This window comes from Hemiscyllium ocellatum, chromosome 23, assembly GCF_020745735.1.
Source record: "Hemiscyllium ocellatum isolate sHemOce1 chromosome 23, sHemOce1.pat.X.cur, whole genome shotgun sequence".
Lineage (NCBI taxonomy): Eukaryota > Metazoa > Chordata > Chondrichthyes > Orectolobiformes > Hemiscylliidae > Hemiscyllium > Hemiscyllium ocellatum.
In genome coordinates this window covers 36,371,110-36,393,972 of record NC_083423.1, presented here as the reverse complement: position 1 = coordinate 36,393,972, position 22,863 = coordinate 36,371,110, and positions in this window count along the sequence as shown.

Here is a 22,863-nt window from a genome sequence, read left to right as displayed (position 1 = left end):
AGCCTATCTTTTATAATAATCCACATCAGTTTCTTGAAACTTGACAAATCTGGATTTGTCAGCTGGTCATATTTTAAGTCTGTTGGTCTGTTGTAAAAACTTATGCTTCCATTATTTTCAGTTTTTCATCATTTTGAAAGTATACCCATTAATTCTTTTATGTCTAAGGCAGAAAATTGATTAGCCATTGACATAATTATTAACATCTCTACATTGAGTATTAGGAAGACTGAAGGGAATGATGTAATCTATTGACATCTCTACATTGGCTTCAGTTTTCCCAAGACTCAATAATGTAATCTATTATATTTCTACATTGAGTAATGCGAAGACTGAAGCCATCACTTTTGGATCTCAGTCCCTGACTACTGACTCAATATCTCTCCCTTGCAACAGTCTGAGATTAGGCTGGTTTATTTGCAACTTTGATGTCACATTCAGCCCTGAGGTGATCTTCTGATCTCATATTTGTGTCATGACCAAAATGACTTATTGTAGCATCCCCTGACTGTGCCACTGAATCAGCTCAACTGCTGCCTAAACCCTAATCCATGCTTGCATTACCTCTAGACTTGATGATGGTCTGTCTCCCTCATTCTGCTCTTCGTAAAATTGAGATCATCTAAATCCCAGCTGCCCATGCCCTAACTACCCAACTCAATGACCTCCCTTGTGCTTGCTGGCTAACATTGGCTCCTGGTAACTTTATGGCATCAATGATGCCCCTACTCCCCCTCCATTAAATTTCTGCTGTCTCCTCCATGTAATGATCATATGAAGAACCTTTTGGATATTTTGTTACGTTAAATGTGCTACACCTGTAAATGGTTGTTGTTTGTGATGTAATGCTTTCACTCATATTAGATTGCCACTGACTCAAAACTTGAAAATATAGTGAACTGTGTGGAACATATTTATAAACTTCTAAAAGACATTGCCAGGCTAGTAGAATAGAAGATGAAGTAAAGTGTTCAGAAGTGTAAAGTTATATACTGCTACAGACCAGTCAAACTATATGAAAGACAATAGTCCAGACCCTAACTTTTTCTAATTTTAAAAGCAAGTGCCAGGCGTTGTATTCCAGATGTAATTTGATTGGTTTAATTACCAGTCTTGAAGCAAAACACATTTTATTCATAAACTGTAGTTAACATGCAATGAAACAAAGAATTGGAATAATTGGGAAACTTAACAGAATAATGGATTTAACTACTCAGCAGGAACTGTTCCAATATAGGAACATCTCATAAACACATCTTTGGCAAAGGCAAGTTCAGTGAAATAGATTGTCTCATTTGCAATTCCAGCAGCAGGAAGAGAACTCCAGATTTGAGCTTCCACATCCAGCTTCAAGACCCTAACATCTGCAGAAAGCTAAAACTAAAAATTCTAATTCTGTGGGAGCTTGACCCCACCCTTCCACGCTGCCTATATTGTTCCACCTTTAAAACAAAACCCTAAGGCCTCATAAGCTTTACTTTATTAGCTTTGGGGCAGACTGCTTGGCATCTCTGTCCCAACTTTTCTTCGTCAAAAAAAAACTGGACCAAATATACCTCTTAAAGCCATGATATCGTCACAATATTTTGGCATGAAGCATGAAGAGAGGCAGTATAAAATAAAGGGTAGAATTTTAAAAAGGGTGCACAAACAGTATTTGTGCACAAATCATTGGAAGTGGCAGAGCTGTTTGAAAAATACATACGGGATTCTGAACAGAAATCGAGGCACAGAATACCAAAGGTTTCCTATATGAAATACTGATTTGGTCTCAATGGGAGTTTGAGTCCAATATGAGTATCGCACTTTAGGAAGCATGTGAAGGAGCAAACTAGATTTATGAGAATAGTTCCAAGGATGAGAAAGTTTAATTATGTGGATAGATTATAGGAGCTAGATCTGTTGTCCTCAGAGAAGAGATGGTCGAGACAAGATTTAATAGTGCTTTTCAAAATCTTGAGAGAGTATTTAGAGACAAACTTCCCATTGGCAGTAGTGTCCTGAGCGAAAGGAATCTGATATAAGATGATTGGCAAAAAAAGTAAAATCAGCATGAAGATAATTCCGTTTACAAAGTGGATAGCAACAATTTGGAATATTGAGCCTGAAAGGGTGAAGTTAACTTAATAGAGGGTTTCAGAAAAGAATTAGGTAAACACTTATAACGCCAAGTTTGCAGATATTGCAAAGCTGAGTGGGAAGGTGCATCTGTGAGCAGGATGCAGAGATGTTTCAGTGTGATTTAGACAAGTTGAATGAGTATGAAAATGCATGGCAGATGTGGATAAATATGAGGTCACCCATTTTTGTAGCAAAATCCAGAATGGCAGATGTGAAAAAGGGGAAGTGCAATGAGACCTAGATGTCCTTGTGCAGCAGTTGCTGATAGTAAGCATGCAGGTACAGCAGGCAGTGACGAAGGCAAATGATGCATTAGACGTCATAATGAGAGGTTTTGAGTGCAGAAGCAGGGATGTCTTGTTACAATTGTGCAGGGCATTGACAATTTAGTTATTGGAGTATTGTGTGTAGTTTTGTTCTTATCTGAGAAAGGATGCTCTGGCTATGGAGGAAGAGTGAAATAGATTTGCCAGGCTGATTGCTGGGATGGCAGGACAGACATATAAAGAACAACTGGATTGGTTAGGATCACATTCACTGGATTTTAGAAGTATGAGAGGATTTTAATATAAATCTATGAAATTCTAACAGGATTAGTCAGGGTAAATGCAAGAAGCATGTTCCTGATGACTGAAGAGTCTAGAACCAGGTGCCTGCCTTTAGGGCAGACTCATCCTTGGGCCAGGATTAGCCATTTACGATGCAGTGAAAAGACATTTCTTCAACCAGAGAGTGGTAAATCAGTGGAATTCTCTCAGCAGAAGCCACAACATTGAATGTTTTTGAAAAGGAATTAGAGATAGTTCTTAGGATTAAAGTAATTTTTTTTAGATTAGATTACTTACAGAGTGGAAACAGGCCCTTCGGCCCAACAAGTCCACACTGACCCACCGAAGCGCAACCCACCCATACCCCTACATTTACCCCTTTGCTTAACACTACAGGCAATTTACTTGACCTGCACATCTTTGGACTATGGGAGGAAACCCACACAGACACAGGGAGAATGCGTAAACTCCACACACTCAGTCACCTGAGTTGGGAATTGAACCCAGGTCTCTGGCGCTGGGCAGCAGCAGTGCTAACCACTATACCACTGTGCCGCCCATATCAAAGGGTTAAAGAAAGAATGGAAACAAGATACTGAGTTGGATGATCAGTCGTGATCATATAGATTGGCGGAGCAAACTCAAAGGGCAGAGTGGTCTACTTTTGCTCCTATTTTCTATGTTTCTAACCACCTGAAGGAAAATAATATTGTAGACTGTGTGAAAAGGGAAATGGGACTAGCTAAATTGCTTTAGCAATGATCTGGCATGTGCTTAATGGGTCGAATGATCTGTCCTGTCACCATTCTCTTACCATTTATCGTGGTGTCATTTGTACAGTTGGAAATGAAGGCTTTTATCTTTTCACTGATTCATGAATACAGTGAATAGCTGAGGCCCTAAAACTGATCCTTGCAAGATAACATTTGTCATGTCATGCCAATAAGAGTACATGCCTATTATCCTTTCCAGAATCCCATAGATATCATATATCTACATATTTCCTGAGTAATTTCTGTCACTTGCTTAAAAAATTTCTATCTGTTTTGTTAAGTATATAATCTACCATTTCCAAACCAACGCTACTATTTTCCAATCAACAAACACCTAAGGTATTCCTATCCTCACTTATTTTTAATTTTTTTCCTTTTTTTCTTTATATACAGGAGTGCTATTAAACACAATTGAGTCTATCTTTCCCATCACCAAATCACCCACAGTACTATTCTCATTTATAGATCTAGCAATTCCTTGACACAGAATGTTAGACGAGCTGGTCTATAAATCCTTCGTTTTCCTCTCCCTCCTTTCTTAAATAGTGCAATTTTCTCATCTGAAAGGAACAATTTGTAGATGAAAGGATTGTTGTGAACAAAATAATTAAATGTTTTTTAGATGATTCCAGTGACTTCTGGCAATAGTTAGCTATGAAAGAGAAAAATGAAAATAAATTATTAATGATAAAGCCTCTTTTAGCAGCAATTAATTGAGGATGAATTTTCTCTCGCTATTGATAAAAAACTTTTATTTCATTATTTATGTGCAATTTGCTCCAGTTAATGTCCATATGTGCAGCAATGCTTTCCAATGAGCCTCATCTGCACTCAAAGTACTCAATCATGTATTCACCAGCAATGATCAAAGTTTAGAATATTAAAAAGCACAAAATAAGTGAAATAATTTTCTTCCCCTTTATAGTCAGTTGCAGAAAATCTATCCAAAATGTCCAGATATCGGGAGGCTAATAATCTGGGTTTGCTGCTATTTTCCTGAATTTCTGGAGAGTGGAGGAGGTTCTTAGGATATTGTTTCAATATTAACTCTTCCAGTTCCTAAAGGATAATCTTTTAGTCACTCAGGCTCTCGTCACATTTGAAAATTGGAGGAATCATGTTTAACCTAATTACTAAGTACCGCTGCTCACAAAATCTTCCTTTTGGATGTCACAGACTGAGCTCCCATAGAGAAAATGGAAGATTTTGTGATTTGTACCATTCAAATTTTGGTATCCTTGAGTGCAGTCAACCACAGTGAAGTTCTGGGGAGCTCAGCAATGTCAGAACATTGTTGCTGCTTCTCTAACCATTTTAAAAGACTAAATCAACCACCTTGTAAATGTAGCTGGATTGTCTGATGTCCAATACTCCAGCTGGTTAAAGTGACCCAGTAGTAAAATAGTTGAAAACTGCCAATGTAGGATGTGCTCTTTGAATGATTAAGAACACTATTAATTTACTTGCTACCATTCATCAAACTTCTGGAGTGAGAGGTAGATCTGACATCCTACTAGCTTATAGTCCAGAAGCATTAGCTTAGTTGATAAAGCATAGGATTTGTAATGTAAGGGTCGTAGCTTCAAGTCCCATGTTGGGTGAAGTTGATTTGATTTTTGTTACAATGTCCCTTTGACAGCCTGTTACTAGTTAATTTGGTTGAAGTTGTTTAATTTAGTTGGTTTCAAAAGAGTTACCCACAAGCATCTGTCAGAATCTCCAAGAGGACATTATCCTTTTTATGTCTGTCTCCTTCTTTAAGCTTTGATCTAGTGACATTCAAGAGATGTTAGGGATAATTATCTGCTTTTGTGCTCCCCACTTGGGAACTTGCCAAGATTGCAGATTGGTGCTTCAGATGCATGTTTCAATTTTTCAATGATATTTGGAAAGAAATATCTCTCTTGTCCTTCATAAATATGTTTACACATTCTGTTTGCTCCCAGGAGGACATTGACTGTATGATAGAGGCAGATGCAGTTCACTTATTTATATTTTTATATTGCTGGTGATACCTATTTAGGTTCAGGTCGATGTGGAAACTGAAAGATATGGATTAGTTTGGACACTCTCTATGTTGGAATGGCTTTTTACCATGTGGTTTCTTGGAAAATGAAATCAACATGTACTGTCATGTACTTGCTGTTCACAGAAAGTCAAATGACTTTGGAGAAAAGACAAGTAAAGCTATTAGGGAGATAAGAAATGTGCATTATAGCCCTTAATTGCTTGAAAAATTGGCTTTGAAAAGACTATGGAGACCTCTAGGCTGATGGTTGACTAATGTGTGTGAACGTTTAACTGTTTATATGCTGTGGTTAAACCAGTCACAACAGACAGTTGCCTTCCTTTTTATAAATTTTGGAAAAGAATTAAAATAATTGTAAAACTCCAACTCTCTCACGTACATGCATTTAAGAGTGAATACACACAGATATACGCACACAAGTAAATTACAAAATGGAAGGGTAGGTTAAATTGTGTTTAAAAAGTTCTTGTAGATCAATGACCTGGTTGCCTTCAAAATGTTTTAACAGCTTTTCCAGATTCTATGTTGAGATAATGTATAGCTATTGATGGGATATTTGTAGCTTTTCTTCTGAAGTCAGTGGCTGATGGATTAATTATTATGATGCTGCCCGAGATATGTGATTGGTCAAACAAAGAGATAAATACAAGTAAAAGCTTATAGGATGGTTGGAGAGAGAATGTGCCCACACAATGTCTTTCTAGTCTCATTCTCTGACCTCATTCCTCTTCATCTGTCTGACCATGAGAAAAGCACTTTCCTAAAACGTGCAGAAGATTAGTTTGCCCAACACCTGACTTTCTCTTAGAAACTTACCGGCTACCCAAACATGTTATATCAAATTGATTATAAGTCCATTGATTAAGAATAATTAAATTGTGTGCCAGATAGTTTCCCTTCAAGACAGGGTCTATTGCCCAAGATGAATCTGTCTAATATCTTGTTTCATACCCAGCTGAATATGCAGAGTAATAAAATTAAGCAGTGTAGATGCTGGAGATCTGAAACGGAAACAGAAATTGGTGGAGAAACTCAGCAGGTCTGGTAGCATCTGTGGGAAGTAAACAGAGTTAACATCATCATCAGTTGAAGAATCATTGGATTCAAAATGTTAGCTTTGCTTTCTTCCCACAGATGCTGCCAGACCTGCTGAGTTTCTCTAGCAATTTCTGTTTATGTTGAATATCCAGGATAATGCCTGGATGTTTTGTGAATGGTTTAGGAGATGGGTCATTTCCAGTCATCTGAGATGATATTGTCTGGTGAGACAGTTTGAGGCAAGCTGACTCCCTACTAATGACTTTGGGATGTGTAAGGTACAGTTATGCAAATATTTGCCACCTTAGTTACTGCTTCCAGTAATTTAAAATGCTCTTGCTCTGTTAGTTTTTAAATTTATTTTCAGGCCACTCAATAAATAAAATAACTCTCAACATGAAACATGAGTTTAAGAATTGCGTAATTAAATGGATATTTTGTTGTGAAATATCGTAGTTTTAATTGTTAATTAGAAAATAAAGGAGCAGTTGAGCAATTATAGACTTTTCAGTCCAAAAGTCTGAACCGCTACTTTGAACCTTATTCTAGGTTTGAAATTTGCCTTGTCTAAATGCTGTCTGAATTTGAACGACTAGATCTGAGGACTACTCGATCAATTCATAACGGAGTAAATGGGGTACAAACTCACTATTGGCTGATTTTCGGTTGTTTCTCATTTTCATTAGTTAAAAGCTCCTGGATACTATGGGCAAATTATGGAGAGAAGGATCTCTTTGAGGGACTTAGATAATATTAAAAAAAACTAAAGGAACAAAGTTTGAGTGATTTGCTGATCAGCTAAACCTTGAAATTAGAGTTCTGTCTGTGATTCACAGGATTGTTGCCATTTTTATTATGATTAGGGAAAAGTCTGCTGTTTTAAAAAAAATTCCAAGTATCGTTGTTAGAATCGAACAAATCAAAAATAAAACAGAAATTGTTGGTAAACCTCAGGACGTCTGTCAACATCTGTGGAAAGAGCAACAGGGTTGATATTTCGAGTCTTGTTTGGAACTTTGAAGGTTTGCACTAGTAGTCAGTTTTGATAAATGTTACCATCACGATGAGAATCAGGATAGTTGACCATCATTGCATTCAGAAGAAGTCATACTGGATCTGAAAGTGAATGGTGGGCTGAATCTTTTTTTTAACCACATTCTAATTGCATCAGGTTTTTTGGAGTGTTTTTCACAGTGAAACCCTGCAAGAAGCCTTGTAGTTTCTTACTAAACTTGCCACATGAATTACCTGTCCCACCTCTCTGCCATCAGTCACTTCCATTTCTAGTCCCATCCCATCATGTGCCTTTCCGAGGACAACTCACCATTCAGCTGATAGCCTCCAAAAGACTGGCATCCATTGGATCTGTGCCATCTTTAAAAGGCTGCTGTGCAGTGGCATGCTGGGTTCATTGAAGGATAGAGTCAGCACATGGTAAAGAAGGAAAGGTGGCAGTGCAATTCTCCAACAGGGACCTGGAGAGGCGGCCTCCCCTGGAGGACTGGCAGATCAAGATGCAGTTCCAGAACCTGCCAGCCTGGCTTGAGGTCATCACCCAGTTAGTGCCTTCTATCTACCAAATTACACTCATTCTAACAATGCTATTACACTCACCTCCCACCAGAGCTCATGCTCTGCCACTCTCATTATTGCTTGCAACACTTCACCTCACTAGCTCTGGATCCTCCAACACCATTAACTCTGCACATCCCACACATTACTCAGAATATCTCAGCATTGTTCCCTCATATGCACATGTACCAGCAGCAACAGCCATGATCTCACCCATTCCCCTACTTTCTGTCATTACAGCAGAAGACGGCCATGACAGAGCAGAGTGACATCGTACAGGTGGAGTGGGGGTGGGGTAGAATGGAGGGTCTGAGATATAAAATAGACTGGAAACACCAGAACATTTTTCCACTGGAGTGTAGGAGGTTGAGAGTTGACCTCATAGAGGTTTATAACATCATGAGGGGCGCAGATAAGGTGAATGACAAGAATGTTTTCTCAAGGGAGGGGACATATTTTAAAGGTGAGAGGAGAAAGATTCAAAAAGGACACAAGGGCAACTTTTTTACACAGTGTGGTTTGTGTGTGAAATGGACTGCCAGAGAAAGTGGTGGATGCAGGTACGGTTGCAACATTTAAAATACACTTGGATAAGTTAATGATTAGGAAAAGTATGGATGGATATGGGCCAAATGCAGGCAGGTGGGATTAGTTTAGTTTGGAAACATCATCGGTGTGGACTGTTTGGACCAAAGGGTCTGTTTCCAAGCTGTATGACTCCATGACTTTGTGAAAATTCTGGCTTCAGAGTGGATCTGAGATCAAAGCTGTTTGGCATATAAATCAATTTCTTTAAATCTGCATTGAAGACAGGAGTATCTGCAAGTTATATGATTAGCAAAGTTCCAATATCTCTGTTGTGAATAAAACAAGAGCCTCATAAGGAGTATTGTTTCTTGATAGAGTAATATATTAGAAATCATAACAATGGGTGGTATATTAACTTTGTATTAATTCATTATAACTCTTCTCCCACAGACTAAGCAAGAATAGTAATAGAACTTATTCTTACATTTAATAGAACAGGTTTTGCCAGGAATAAAAGACTATGGAATCAATTGTTTGTAACTCCCCTAAGCATCAATGAAAAGTTCAAGCACAGTGCTACTGTCGTGGTTTGCTACGGTGACACTTGCTACATGATTTATAATGGAAGGGGGGAGACTGTGCATAGCCCAGCATTTTCAGAGTCTTCCCCAGATGCCTGGAAAAACAAAGAAGAGCTTTCAGTTTCTGCAGCCACGGTGTTTTGTAATCGTGAATATACCACTGAGGGAGGAGATCCACATCCCCTAACGAACAGTGAAGAATGACCCTTACCTCACCTCCTACAGGTTTGGGCTGGTAGAAGGCATCAGTTTTTCTTTATAAATTTAGCAATCTTAATGAGTGTCAGGATGGTTGAACAACCATTGTCACCATATTGGGGAATAAAAGTCTCACTTAAGCTTGGCTTGTTGTGAATATTTCATTAACATTTATTACGATCGTGGGACAATCTATGACACGTGATGAATATTGAATTGCCAATGCTGTGTTTCATTTTTCACTGTACAGATGATTCTAAAGGTGTTTGAAAGTATCACAATATAGATCTGAACAAAAATCTAAATTATTGTTTGCATCAGTCTGGAAACTTGCAACAAACAAAATGATGATGTACCAATTAAGTGATTGCACCTATTTCTGGATTTAAAATGTGCAATATTAATTATAAGACATTTTCCCAGTTAGGTCCATTTCAGAAGCTAAACACAAAAAAGTATTGATATGATTTTGGGCAAAAGCAATCTTATCTAGTTAAACAGATCAATCAGCAGCTACTCCACACAGTATCAGCTACAAATTCCAGCTGCTGTTTTTGAATACACTGTGGTCAGTTCTCCATGGAGAAAGTGAGAACTGCAGATTCTGGAGATCAGAGTCGAGAGTGTGGTGCTGGAAAAGCACTGCAGGTCAGGCAGCATCCAAGGAGCAAAAGGATCAAAGATTCGGGCAGAAGCCCTTCATCAGAAGTGAGCTGCTTGTAGAGAGAGGAGCTTCTTCAAGGTAGGCACCCTTGGAAGAGGCTTCACAGGAAGGCTAAAATCCTTGTAGAGAGAGAACTGATGAAGGGGTTATGGTCGAAACATCAATTCTCCTGCTCCTTGGATGCTGCCTGACCTGCTGTGCTTTGCCAGCACCACACTCTTGGCTGTAGTCAGTTCTCCGACTGACACAGTTTGTGACAGTCAGACAAGTAAGTTTCCTAGAAAACATACTGACTGATGTCTAGAGTTGGTTTATTTGCAAAGTTATTTGCTACAAAGCTTTTGAAAACCATGAGCAATTATTGCAAACCATTTTATAAAGAAATTAGCTAGCTGCTGTTACTGGTATTTATTTATATGGTTAGAAAGAAACAATCACCAGCAAGAGTTTATCTAATGAAAATTATTTAAATTGTACAATTATAACTATGGCAGTTTACAGTGTAGTGATACAACTGTTATATTTAAATTGAATTTTCACTGAACTTCAGAAATCTAGACTTGCAAAGCTTTCATCTTATACATGGGAATCGACCTTAAATTGAAGAGACAGTGTTTTAAATTTAGCATTACTTAGCTTAAAATTTTTGTTTCCAAAACGCCCTTGCATTTTAGTGTCTTTCTTTAATAGATGGAGAGACTACATGTATAATTATTAAAGCTCATCTGAAATTTCAGGTCATATATGAAAATATTTAACCAGTAACTAGAAATGATGAAAAATAGGTTAACTTTTAATAGGTTAACTGTACAATAGACAATTGGTTTATTTGTGCTACTTGTCTGTTTGTAGCTTCAAGCTAGCAATGGCTAAACAAGGCAATACATTAATAACCAAGGCAAACCATTTTGATCTGTTTATAATGATGATGCACAGGAGAAGATATTCTGGTCCATCAAACCTTGTACATCGCAATTTACACAATCTTCATCCGACTATCAATAATATAGTATCATCACAGAAAACGAAAAGAGCCACTCTGTGGATGAAGATTTGAAAATTTCTCTTCATGTATCAAAACTAGATCAGGAGATCACTTTGATAACTCTATTTATACAAGGTGATCTGCATTGCTGTCAGAAACAATGCAGTATTCTTTGGAAAAGATTCTGGTATTAGTCTGAATGTAGTATAAGCATATTAATTAGATCACCTCTAAGACTATGTTTCTATAAAATATACAACTCAGTACTTGCTAGCCAAGATTTTGTTGTATATAAATTTGGAAGTGTTCAAAATGGTTCATACTTGATTGAGTGCAATAAGCAGCACTGACTGTGATGATGTCATGAAGACTTGTTGCGCAAGTTCTCATGGGACAAGAAGGGCTCATTCCTGATGAAGGGCTTTTGCCCGAAATGTCAACTTTTCCTGCTCCTCAGTTGCTGCCTGACCTGCTGTTCTTTTCCAGCACCACTCTAATCCAGACTAGGTTCTCATGGGAGCCAAACCCAAATTGTCATCAATGGTCTTAACGTCAAATCTGTGTAGCAATGTGGTAATGTTGAAGTGCTTCTTGTATCCTTTAAATAGTAGTAGAGATGCAAATACCAACATCATGATTACCCAATGAAACTCTTCTTGTTAAGTGTCAACCTAGACCACCTAAACCCTATAAAAACCACCTACTTAGAACATACAGATGGCCACACACACAAGGGATTTTTAAAAATTGAGAATGAGTTTGATGGTGCATTTCTGCATTCTTTCCAATGCTGCAAAGCAGTCACCATGTAATACTGGAAGCTGTATTCCAGTTGAGGCCAGGGCAATTTGTATAATGTAAAAAACATATTGCTATGAATGGATGATTACACATTGTTTAGTTTAGCTATCACTTTTCAGTATTGCCGATAAACCTTTAGAAACTTCAGGCTGGGTTTGATACAGACTCTGGTGGCAGGGAATATGGTGGCCAGGACTCACTCAATTCACTTCAACCCCCCAATGGAGGCAGCATCCATCCTGATTAAGTCAGATGGTAAAAGTGGCAGAATGTAAGTTAGACTAATTAATGAGCTAATTGATTCCCATCATCCTTGAGCCCACTGCAATATATTGGTGGCTTTATCCAGCAAATTTGGTTGCAGAGGTCCATCACTATCTGGCACTCTGTGGTCAGGAATGTGGCTGCTGAAACCATTGGCTGCTGCCTTTGAGCACTTCTCCTATACCCACAGCCTGTGATCCCTGTCCCTGCTTCACTTATGTTTGATCTGGGATCCAGGGAAGATGCTTCACTTCTGCTATTCCCTTTGTTGCTGATGGCCTGAGGAGCTGCCAGTCTGTGACTTACTGGCACCTCCTGGCTGGTGGGACTTCCGCCATTGGGCAGCTCAATTGCAGGGAAGGCTTGACATTGGCCATGTAAGTGCCCGAAAGGGACTTGATTCTTCTGGGCCTTCCTTGTGGAGCTGGTGGTTTTCCTGACTGGTGCATAAGATCCTTCTTGACTGGACAGAATCCTGGGACATTGGGATATCCAGATCTCTTTCTTTCTCCACCCACTTTAAAGCAATTCGATGAAGAGTGTATGCACGTCAAGCATTCACCCTCATGACAAATGTGATCGTTCACTTTCTTACAATGAACATCCTTTGCCAGTCATGAGCCTAATCTCCCAACTTGGAGTCATAGTGTCATATGGTATGGAAACAGACTCTCGTCCAACCAGTCCGTGTCTAACGTAATCCCAAATAAACTAGTTCCACGTACATGCTCCTGGCTCATATCCCTCCAAATCTTTCCTCTTCATGTACTTATTAAAGTGTTTTTTAAATATTGCAATTGCGCTCATGCCCACCACTTCTTCAGGATGTTCATTTCACACGCAAACCAACCTATGTGTAAAAAGAAAATTGCCCTTTATGCCTTTTTACATTTCTCTCCTTTCACCTTAAAAATGTGTCCCCAGTCTTGAAATCCCCTATCGCAGATAAAAGACACCTACCATTAATCTTTTCTATATACCTCAAGATCTTATAAACTGCGAGAAGGTCACCTCTCAACATCGGACGCTCCAGTGGAAAAAGGTCCCAGCCTATCAGTCTTTCTTCATAACTCAAACCTTCCATATCTAGGCAACATCTGGTAAATCTCTTCTGAACCCTCTCTTGCTTAGTAATATCCTACCTATAACAGGGAAACCAGAACTAGACACAATACTCCAGAGGAGGCCTCACCAACCTCAACATAACATTTCAACTACGGTACTCAAAGGACTGAGCAAGGAAGGCAAGTGTGCTAACCATCTTTTTAGCCATCCTGACTTGAAGGCTTAACCTGCAGTGTGATTGATAGGAGTAGTGATGGTTTGAATATTTGCAAGTGTGATGCACATTGATTTTACAAAACTAATGAAAATGGTTAGGTTTTCAGAAAGTGCTTGATGTGTATTTCTACACATCTTTTTGTATAATTTGATCTTTTGTCAATTTTCCAAATGCCGCTATCTTAGTTGCAAGCAAATTTCACATACAGCAGTTTCCCGATTGTCTCTAAATTTTAAGGACTCTGTTTTAATAATATGGTGCATGTATCTTGAATAATAAAACCATACTTTGTCTACAGAAACATAGAGGATAGGAACGGCAGAAAGCCATTCAACCACTATGAACCTGCTATGCCATTCAATATGGTCATGACTGATCGCCTACTCAAAGCTCCATACCTGCCTTCTCCTCATACTCTTTGATTCCCTTAGCCCTAAGAACTATATCTATTTCCTTCTTGAAAACATTTCATGATTTGGCATCAACTGTTTTCTGTGACAGAGAATTCACCAGACTCATTGTTCTCTGGGTGAAGAAATTTCTCTTCATCTCAGTCGTAAATGACCTTATCCTGTATACTTAGACTGTGACCTCTAGTACGGGACTTCCTGGTTATTGGGAAAATACTTCCTGCATTACCACTGTCTAGGAGAAAGTGAGGACTGCAGATGCTGGAGATCAGAGCTGAAAAATGTGTTGCTGGAAAAGCGCAGCAGGTCAGGCAGCATCAAAGGAGCAGGAGAATCTTCAGGAACCTGAAGAAGGGATTATGCCCGAAACGTCGATTCTCCTGCTCCTTTGATGCTGCCTGACCTGCTGTGCTTTTGCAGCAACACATTTTTCAGCTTTACCATCCTCTAGTCCTTTTAGGATTTTATAGGTTTCTATGAGATTCCCTCCTCATTCTTCTAAACATCGGTCCTGTCATCCCAGGAATTTTGGGATGAAAATTATTTATTTGATTGCCTTCCACATTGAGTAGTGAATTAAAAGAAAGCATTAGCAGGTATTAGTAATGTTACTTTAGAAAATCTCTCAGATTTCTTCACGCTCTTCATTAATTGAATTGGTAATCTACACTCTGTAAATATGTAACTGGAAAAGGATACAAACACTTTGTAATATGAGTAAACAAAAGCAATACAAGAGTCAAAACTTCACTTCTTAATAACTGGCAGCTTCTGGGATTTATTAAAATGTTCCTCTCAAAGAACATAAGGCACAGAAAGCACAACTTTCCTGTATAGATTATGTATACCTACGAAACATATATATAATAAACTCATGCAAATAGTGCATACTCACTCATTCAGTGTTTTTGTACTTTCTGAAAACATTGATTCATTTATGCTCTACCATGGCTGCTAATCTCTCACTGGCCGAATTGATCATTCTGCAAATGAGATGACAAGCTTTTTGAGCCTGAGAGGCATCACAGGTAGACCTGCTTATACTTTCACTTCCGTGAGAAAGTCTACTGTTCCAGTAGGACTCATTGTATAACTTTGCGACAGGAAATGAAAAGTTGGAAGGAATTTTTCTCATCTTACACTAGCCAGGAGTGTAATTGGCCTAGCTGAGATTGCAGCACAGACTTGTGCTTTCTTAGTGTGAATTTTGCTCAATGATGTACAGGTCGTTCTGCTATAATGCAACTGTCACGTTCCTCTGCAAGCTCGCGCTATGGAAAATCATGCTATGGAAAACTGTAATAGAAAATCGTGCTTTAGAAGATTGCTATGGACAATTGCTATACCCATTCAGTAGAAAGTCGGTGTTATCCAAGCAGCATCCACAATTAAACAATCCTGTTATAGCCAATTTGCGTTGACGAAATGCATGTAAGCTAGAACTACCTGTATTTCACTTTGTTATTTGAAGTGCTGTGTAAACTAAAACTTAAAAAAAAACTGTGCACATTCCTTCTGACTGTTGCCTCCCTTAAGTGCTGAGGCAAGACTAAATGGGGCAACTTCTATACTGCGCAGCTAACCATTGAGTATTTTATAAAAATGTGACCATCAAATAAATAATGTAAACACATAACTGCATTTACACCCCCACTTCTCCCACCCCCTCCAATGCATACACACATGAAACAGCTTTGGGGAAGTGGCAGATAAAGTATGCGGTGACATGGGAGAATTTCAAATAGAAAAGGAAAGTAGGAAACAGGGGAGTGCACTGGAAAACAAACACACTAACAAGCAGCAATGGGAGAGTTACCATATCAGAATACTACATGGTTGGTTCTGAAAGCATAATTTAGTATATTAGCCTCTCCATCCATTCTCCTGCCAGTCAGATGCCTTGTGGAGTCAAATCAGCTGTTGTAGTAGCAGCTGAATTGATGCCCTCAGGGAGAAAATTTATGCTGTAAAGAGGATTAAGATGAGATTTACATCAATCCTTTGTATTGTATGAAAAGAATTGCCATGCAAAAAAAATTTAGAATGACTACTTCAGGAGCTCTTGAAAACTGTCCCATTTTTCTCAAACCACGTCACTTGAATCCATGTTACAGATCCTCAAGTGCAGAAATCAATTGTGTATCACTTCCTGATATAAATTACATTGGTGTCTAAAAATAAAGCACAAAAGTAAGCAATCAAAAATGGTTGGAAAGGTCAAGAGAAATACAAGGATTAACTGAAAAGGTCAATTTTAATTGCACATTAATCGCACCATTTTTTTCCCATATTCTTATTTCCAGATGCAAATGGTTTGACAAGATGTGGAAAAGTTTACAAATTGATTTGATCTTTATTGAAATCCATAACCTAAAATAAATCTGTCTGCATTTAAACAACAATATCACAGTGACATTCTGGATCATTTGATATATCTCTATGATCTGTTTCACAGCCCCAGGACTAAGCAAGCCCTGTGCTGCTTCATGTAATATAACTGCATAGGGCCTCAGTCAGCAGCTCAACCTCCTAAATTATAGTTCTGAGATATTTGGCCTCTCATGCTGCTACAAGATCACTTATTAACATGTAAATAGTTTCATTTGTATTTCAAGGACAGACTTCAATACCTAGACTGGAAAAGTAGATGTCCTCAATTTTTCACACCCAACCCAACTAGATAACGATGATTAGATGGGCTGCTACCCTTCATATGAACCCTTTGAGGATTGAATGATTGCTCAGTTCCTGAAGATTAGATATGTTTTCATCGCAGTTATTTTGTCCAATAACAAATATCACACAAATGTATAGAACTTGGTATGTTGCATTTAGACTTTGTTCTCTTCGAGATTTATCTTGCAATATTTTAACACAGAATTAAGGTCAATTTTTAAATTATTTATGTTTTAAAGTTATATTTATCTTTCATGTCATTACAACTTGGATTTGCACTGATAGAATTAAGGTTGAAATGCTTACAAAACAATACAGTGCATAATGTTTTAGTCTGGCAAAATATTTGGTAAAATAGAATGGCTAAGTATAGCCTAAAATATTTTTGAACATTTAAGTATTATACTATGAGCAACTTATGATAAAATGAAACTGGATGTCATTACCTGATGTGTTTGTGTATCATGTGGTACGTTAGAGCTTAGGGTCAGGAGACCGTTCAGCTTGACAAGCTTGCTCAGCCATTCAGTTCAGTCATGGCTGATCAATGCTACTTTTCCATATTACCTTCATATCTCCTGATGTAATTGGCATTTAGAAATCTATGGATTTCTAATTGAACTTAATGATTGAGATTCCATAGCCATCTGAGTGAAGAAACTCCTTCTCATCCCTGTGCGAAATAGCCAATCCTTTATCCTGATTCTATGTACTTACCAGCCTGGGGAGATATGTTTATGTTCGCCCAGTTATGCCCTTCAAAATGTTTGAACATTGACCTAAAACCATTTGCCATAGCCAATTTAGGAAGTTAATTTCCAAGTTTCATTGCTGTAGTTGCACTTTTATCCTTTCCTGAGCTGTTATCTCAAGTGTTCCCATGATTCTAACCTTTACCTGCTTGTGTTAGTTGTTAATGGCAACATCTGAATGCACATCATCAGTTTCCATATGGAAGTTGGTACATGCAACTCCATCTCACCCCATCTCTCTCAACCTCTCCTCTGTCTCTAAAATAGTTAGATTGCTTGTCTGCATTCCAGTACTAAATGAGCTGAAATCTCCTCCATTTAAATATTGGAAAGATTAAAACTAATGTCTTTGCTCCTTGTCAGTAGCTCTGTTCCCTCACTGTTTACTTTATTTTTCTCCCTGACAAATCTGTGCAGTGGTATCAGACTTTTTACAACCTCAAGCTCTTATTTGACCCTGGGATGAGCTTCTGACCAACTATCTGTGCCAGCACTGACAATTTAACTCCACCTCCAAATGATCGTCTGTCTCAGCCCATCTGTTGGTTATTTATACCTGTGGTAGCTCCAGACTTGTCTATCGTAATGCCATTCCTAGCTGGTCACCACTGTAATTTTTAGATAATCCAAAATTGTCCTTGTTCTAACTCACACAATTCAAGTCCCATGTACTCATCATCCTTGTGCTCAATAACCTGGATTAGCTTCCAGTTAAGCAATTCCTGGAAGTTAATATCCTCACCTTTGTTTTCAAATCCCTCCATGACCTTTCCTCTCCTATCTCTGTAGTCTCCTTTAGCCTCATAGTTCTCCATGATATCTAGTATCTTATTTAGTTTGATGACATTCCTGTGAGGCACCTTGTGATGTTTTATTATGACTAAGGTTCCATGTAGATACAAGTTGTAGTTGCCACCTGAATTTTTCAATGATCCAAGATAAATTCAACTGTTCACGAAATGTTTTGGAAAGATTAAAGGTGTGGGGGTGGGGGGTGTGCATGATTATGAAGCAGAATTGCAGGAGATGAATTTTCCTCACTCTGTGTAACTGTTTACAAACTCATGCATACTTATCCAGGGAATATGCAATGACAACTGGCTTTGTATGTAGTGCTTTACCAGCAAGACACTGACAAACTGCAAATTGATCTGCACAAACCTCCATCACTGAGAAAACTTTGCCAATAGCAATCATGGTAATCACTCTTCCAACTCAGGCTCATTCTAAATGACCCATGGGTCATCATTAGTATCAATCAATTCACAGTTCTCTTTGTCAGAGAAACCACTTTCATCATTTTTCCTTATTTGAAACTGGTCACAGAGTGTGAGAGTTCTGTTTTTTTTTATTCTTGATTCTTCTGATGTCCAGCATTACTGATGATATGTGGGCTTTGCATACACTCCCATAGCTTTCACAAACTGTGGATGTTTGAACTTCTTGAGTGGCCAGTAACACTGAGTCTTTCTGATGAGTGTTTGCTTCCCAAGCTACAATCATGAATTCTTCACTTCAAGGCAATGCTCAATGCTTGTATTATTGAAAGGAGAAAGTTTATTAGAATTGCTCCTTGACTGCTGGCACAGACAGAAACATCAAGTGTAAATACTTAGAGGGCTATATACTCACCAACCAGATCTTGAAACAAAAAACCTTATGCTTACACTGATCAGGAGGATATCACAGTACAACACTATCAGGCCATGGAGTGAAGAGGCAAAGGCTTTACAGTATAAGAAGATGCCCTTTGGCCCATCATGTCTGTGATGGTGATCAGGCATCTATCGACTCCAAGCTAATTTTCTAGCATTTGGTCCATAGCGTTGCACGGTATGGCATGTAGAATGTTTATAGCAGGTCAAGTGTTTATGGTGTTCAAGGGGTTTAACTGGCACAAAAACATCCAGCTACTGTCCTACAGAAGCTGGAGATGGCTGAGAAAGCAGCTGATGAGAGTGAGTGAGGTATGACAGTGATTTACTTCTTTAATGTTGTGGTCGTTCCCACCTCTACTTAGCAGTATATTCCAGATACCCACCTTACACTGGATGAAAAGGAATCTTCCTGAAATCCCCTCTAAATTTCTTGCCCCTTGCATTATATTTATGCCACCTGGTTATTAACCCCATTACTAAGGGAAAAATTCTTTGCTCTAAGGAAAACAACCCCAATGTTTTGGGTCTCTGCACATAGCTGAAATGCTCTAGTCCAGAGCTGCACTCTTTCTAGTACAATTACTTCCTTCCGATAATGTGGTGACCAGGGCTGCAAACTCTATTCCAGCTGTGGCCTCACTAACATATTAAAGAGATCCATCATACTGCTGTTTTATTCAATTCCTCAATGACTATAGATAAATATCTGATATGTGTTCTTTACCATTTTAACGACTGGTCCGATTGTCTTCAAGGATCTGTAAGCATGCACACTGAGGTCTCTCTGATTCTTTGTATTTCTGAGGGTCCTACCATTCACTGTGCTTCATTGTACCTCAAAGACTCCACCACTTTATTGTCCGGAATACATCTCATTTGCCACTATCCTGCCCCTCACCATTTGAATACAGAGCTGGCTCAAAGGTAGGAGACAGAGGGTGGTGGTGGAGGATTGTTTTTCAGACTGGAGGCCTGTAACCAGTGGAGTGCCACAAGGATTGACACTGGTCCACTACTTTTTATCATTCATATAAAAGATTTGGTGGTGAGCATATGAGATATAGTTAGTAAGTTTGCAGATGACACCAAAATTGGAGGTGTAGTGGACAACAAAGAAGGTTACCTCAAATTACAATGGAATCTTGATCAGATGGGCCAATAGGCTGAGAAGTGGCAGATGGAGTTTCATTCAGATAAATGTGAGGTGCTGCGTTTTGGGAAAACAAATCTTAGCAGGACTTATACACTAAATGGTAAGGTCAAAGGGAGTATTGCGGAACAGAGACCTTGGAGTGCAGGTTCATAGCTCCTTGAAAGTGGAGTCACAATTAGATATGATAGTGAAGAAAGCATTTGGTATGCTTTCCTTTATTGGTCAAAGTAATGAGTACTGGAGTTGCGAGGTCATGTTGCGGCTGTACAGGACATTGGTTAGGTCACTGTTGGAATATTACAACAGTACAATTCTGCTCTCCTTCCTATTGGAAAGGTGTTGTGAAACATGAAAGGGTTCAGAAAAGATTTACAAGGATGTTGCCAGGGTTGGAAGATTTGAATTATAGGGATGTTTTCCCTGGAACATCAGAGGCTGAGGGGTGACCAGAGGTTTATAAAATCATGAAGGGCATGAATAGGATAAATAGACAAAGCATTTTTTCTGTGGTGAGGGAGTCCAGAACTAGACGGCATAGGTTTAGGGTGAGAGAAGAAAGATATAAAAGAGACCTAAGGGGCAACTTTTTCACTCTGGTACGTGATTGGAATGAGGTGCCAGTGGATGTGGTGGAGGTGAGTAGAATTGCAACATTTAACAGGCATGGAATATGAATAGGAAGGGTTTGAAGGGATATGGGCCAGGTGCTGGCAGGTGGAACTAGACTGGGTTGGGATATCTGGTTGGCATGGATGGGTTGGACCAAAGGGTGTGTTTCTCTGCTGTACATCTCTATGACTCTATCTGACCAACATGTCAGTTCTCCAGGATCCCCTTTGCCTGTTGCATACTCAGAGATATGTAACCAAGGAGATGAAGAAGTAGGTTTTCCTGCACACAAATGTTGATCAAGACAATGATGAGGACATGGAAGCAATTTTTGTGGCAGGCAGGAAGAAAGATGCACCGGGCTTTCATAGATAGGATGACCTAAAGGATTGAGCCATATCATGTACAGCACCATCTTCTGATTTTTATTTGACTGTCATAGATGTCTGTTGTTTGATTTGCTATTACCTTATTTTGCTTTGTCAGAAGGTAACCCTCTGGACAATGAAGTGAAGGGCAACCTATTTTAATAATAAAAATATCATAGATGTACATGTCTAAGTATGCTTTGTGTTATTTCCTCCCTTTATGACAGTGTACATGTTGAATGTATAAAGTTAAAAATCACACAACACCAGCTTATAGTCCAACAGATTTAATTGGAAGCACTAGCTTTGGGAGCGACGCTCCTTCATCACCTGAAAGCTAGTGCTTCCAATTAAACTTGTTGGACTATAACCTGGTGTTGTGTGATATTTAACTTTGTACACCACAGTCCAACACCGATATCTCCAAATCATGTTAGACGTGTGTCAATAACCTAAACCAGTTTTCTTTCGAGGTTCTGAATGAATGAAAAAGCTGCATTAATTTGAAAATCTGCAACTGGTGCTACCAAGTCTGATGTGGTGATTTTCTTGTCTTGTATGTTTACTGATAAACCTCAGGTTTAATTTTGGGGAGACAAGCTGAGAATTGAGCAAACCTCTGTATTGTTATCAGAGGTAGCAAATTTAACTCTGCCTACTCCATCTTCCTTCTATGACTGGGTATGTCCTCACCATGTTAACTGAACTAATTGGGAGAAGATCATTAGGAATCAAATGGGCACTGAAGCATTGTAAAGATTTATGCTCTGAGATCCTGTTAAGGTGAGCAGACTTTGGAGCTGTGAGATTCTGCTTCCTGGGACAGTGCACACTCTAGCCGAGATTTGGGGGAATTCCTTTAGAAACAAAGGTGAAATAGAACTTAGCAAACTGACTGCAGGAAAACCCAATATTATTTTAAATGGCCACGTATTATTTGGCATTAAATGAGATTTTGCAATGAGAAGAAAATAAGAAAAGGAAGTAGTACTCCTGAGAATGGGTATAACTCTGGCTTCACAAATTGCCGTCGTCTCAAAAATGCTGAGCACCAGCATTTCCAGGGTGGTCTCAAATGTATTTGTGAAAAAGCAGGTAATTTGGTCCCTGGTCATGGACGGGTTTGCACTCATGTTGTATAGTGCTTTGGCTTGCAGATTTGTTGGAAATTTTGCTTTGGAGACTCACTCTTACAGAAATATATTGTGATCATTCCTGTCTGAAGTTCCCATGCATATGTAATTCAGAAAGAAGGTCGTGTGTAGTTGTTTGGGTGCTTCACATGTGAAATGCATTAATAGGAAAATCTGCAGCTTGTGTACATGCCCTTATACTTTGTATGTAGCAGTATCATAATCTGGGCTGATTTTCTAAGACTGCTGAACTTTGTCTTCTACCACATACAGTAGAAGATGGAACACAGTGGCAGTCCTTTGTTTTTCCAGCCTCCCATAAACATTTTGCATACTTTTCATTGGGGGAGTGTCAAATGATGTAGTCTGCGATCGGCTCGCTATTTAAAAGAAAATTACAGAAGACTAGATCATTTGTTGTCATTGCAATATTCCTTATTTGTGGTGACTTGCTGCCTAACATTTTCTGATTGCAAACAGGTTCTGTTTGTCTTTTCAGTACCTTGTAGTGTTTCACTTGGAGTTGGTGCACTTGGTCACGACCTTTGTGCCCTCCAGCATGGCACATTTGGCCAGCTGCCTGGGCAGCAGCAGGAGCATGGTGGTCTGGATCCCTCCAAACTGATTGTAATGAGCCAGACAGGAAGCCTCTCCCATGATATCCTTGAACATAGCACTGACAAATGAGTTCAGGGTGCTCATGGCCTTGGAGGAGACGTT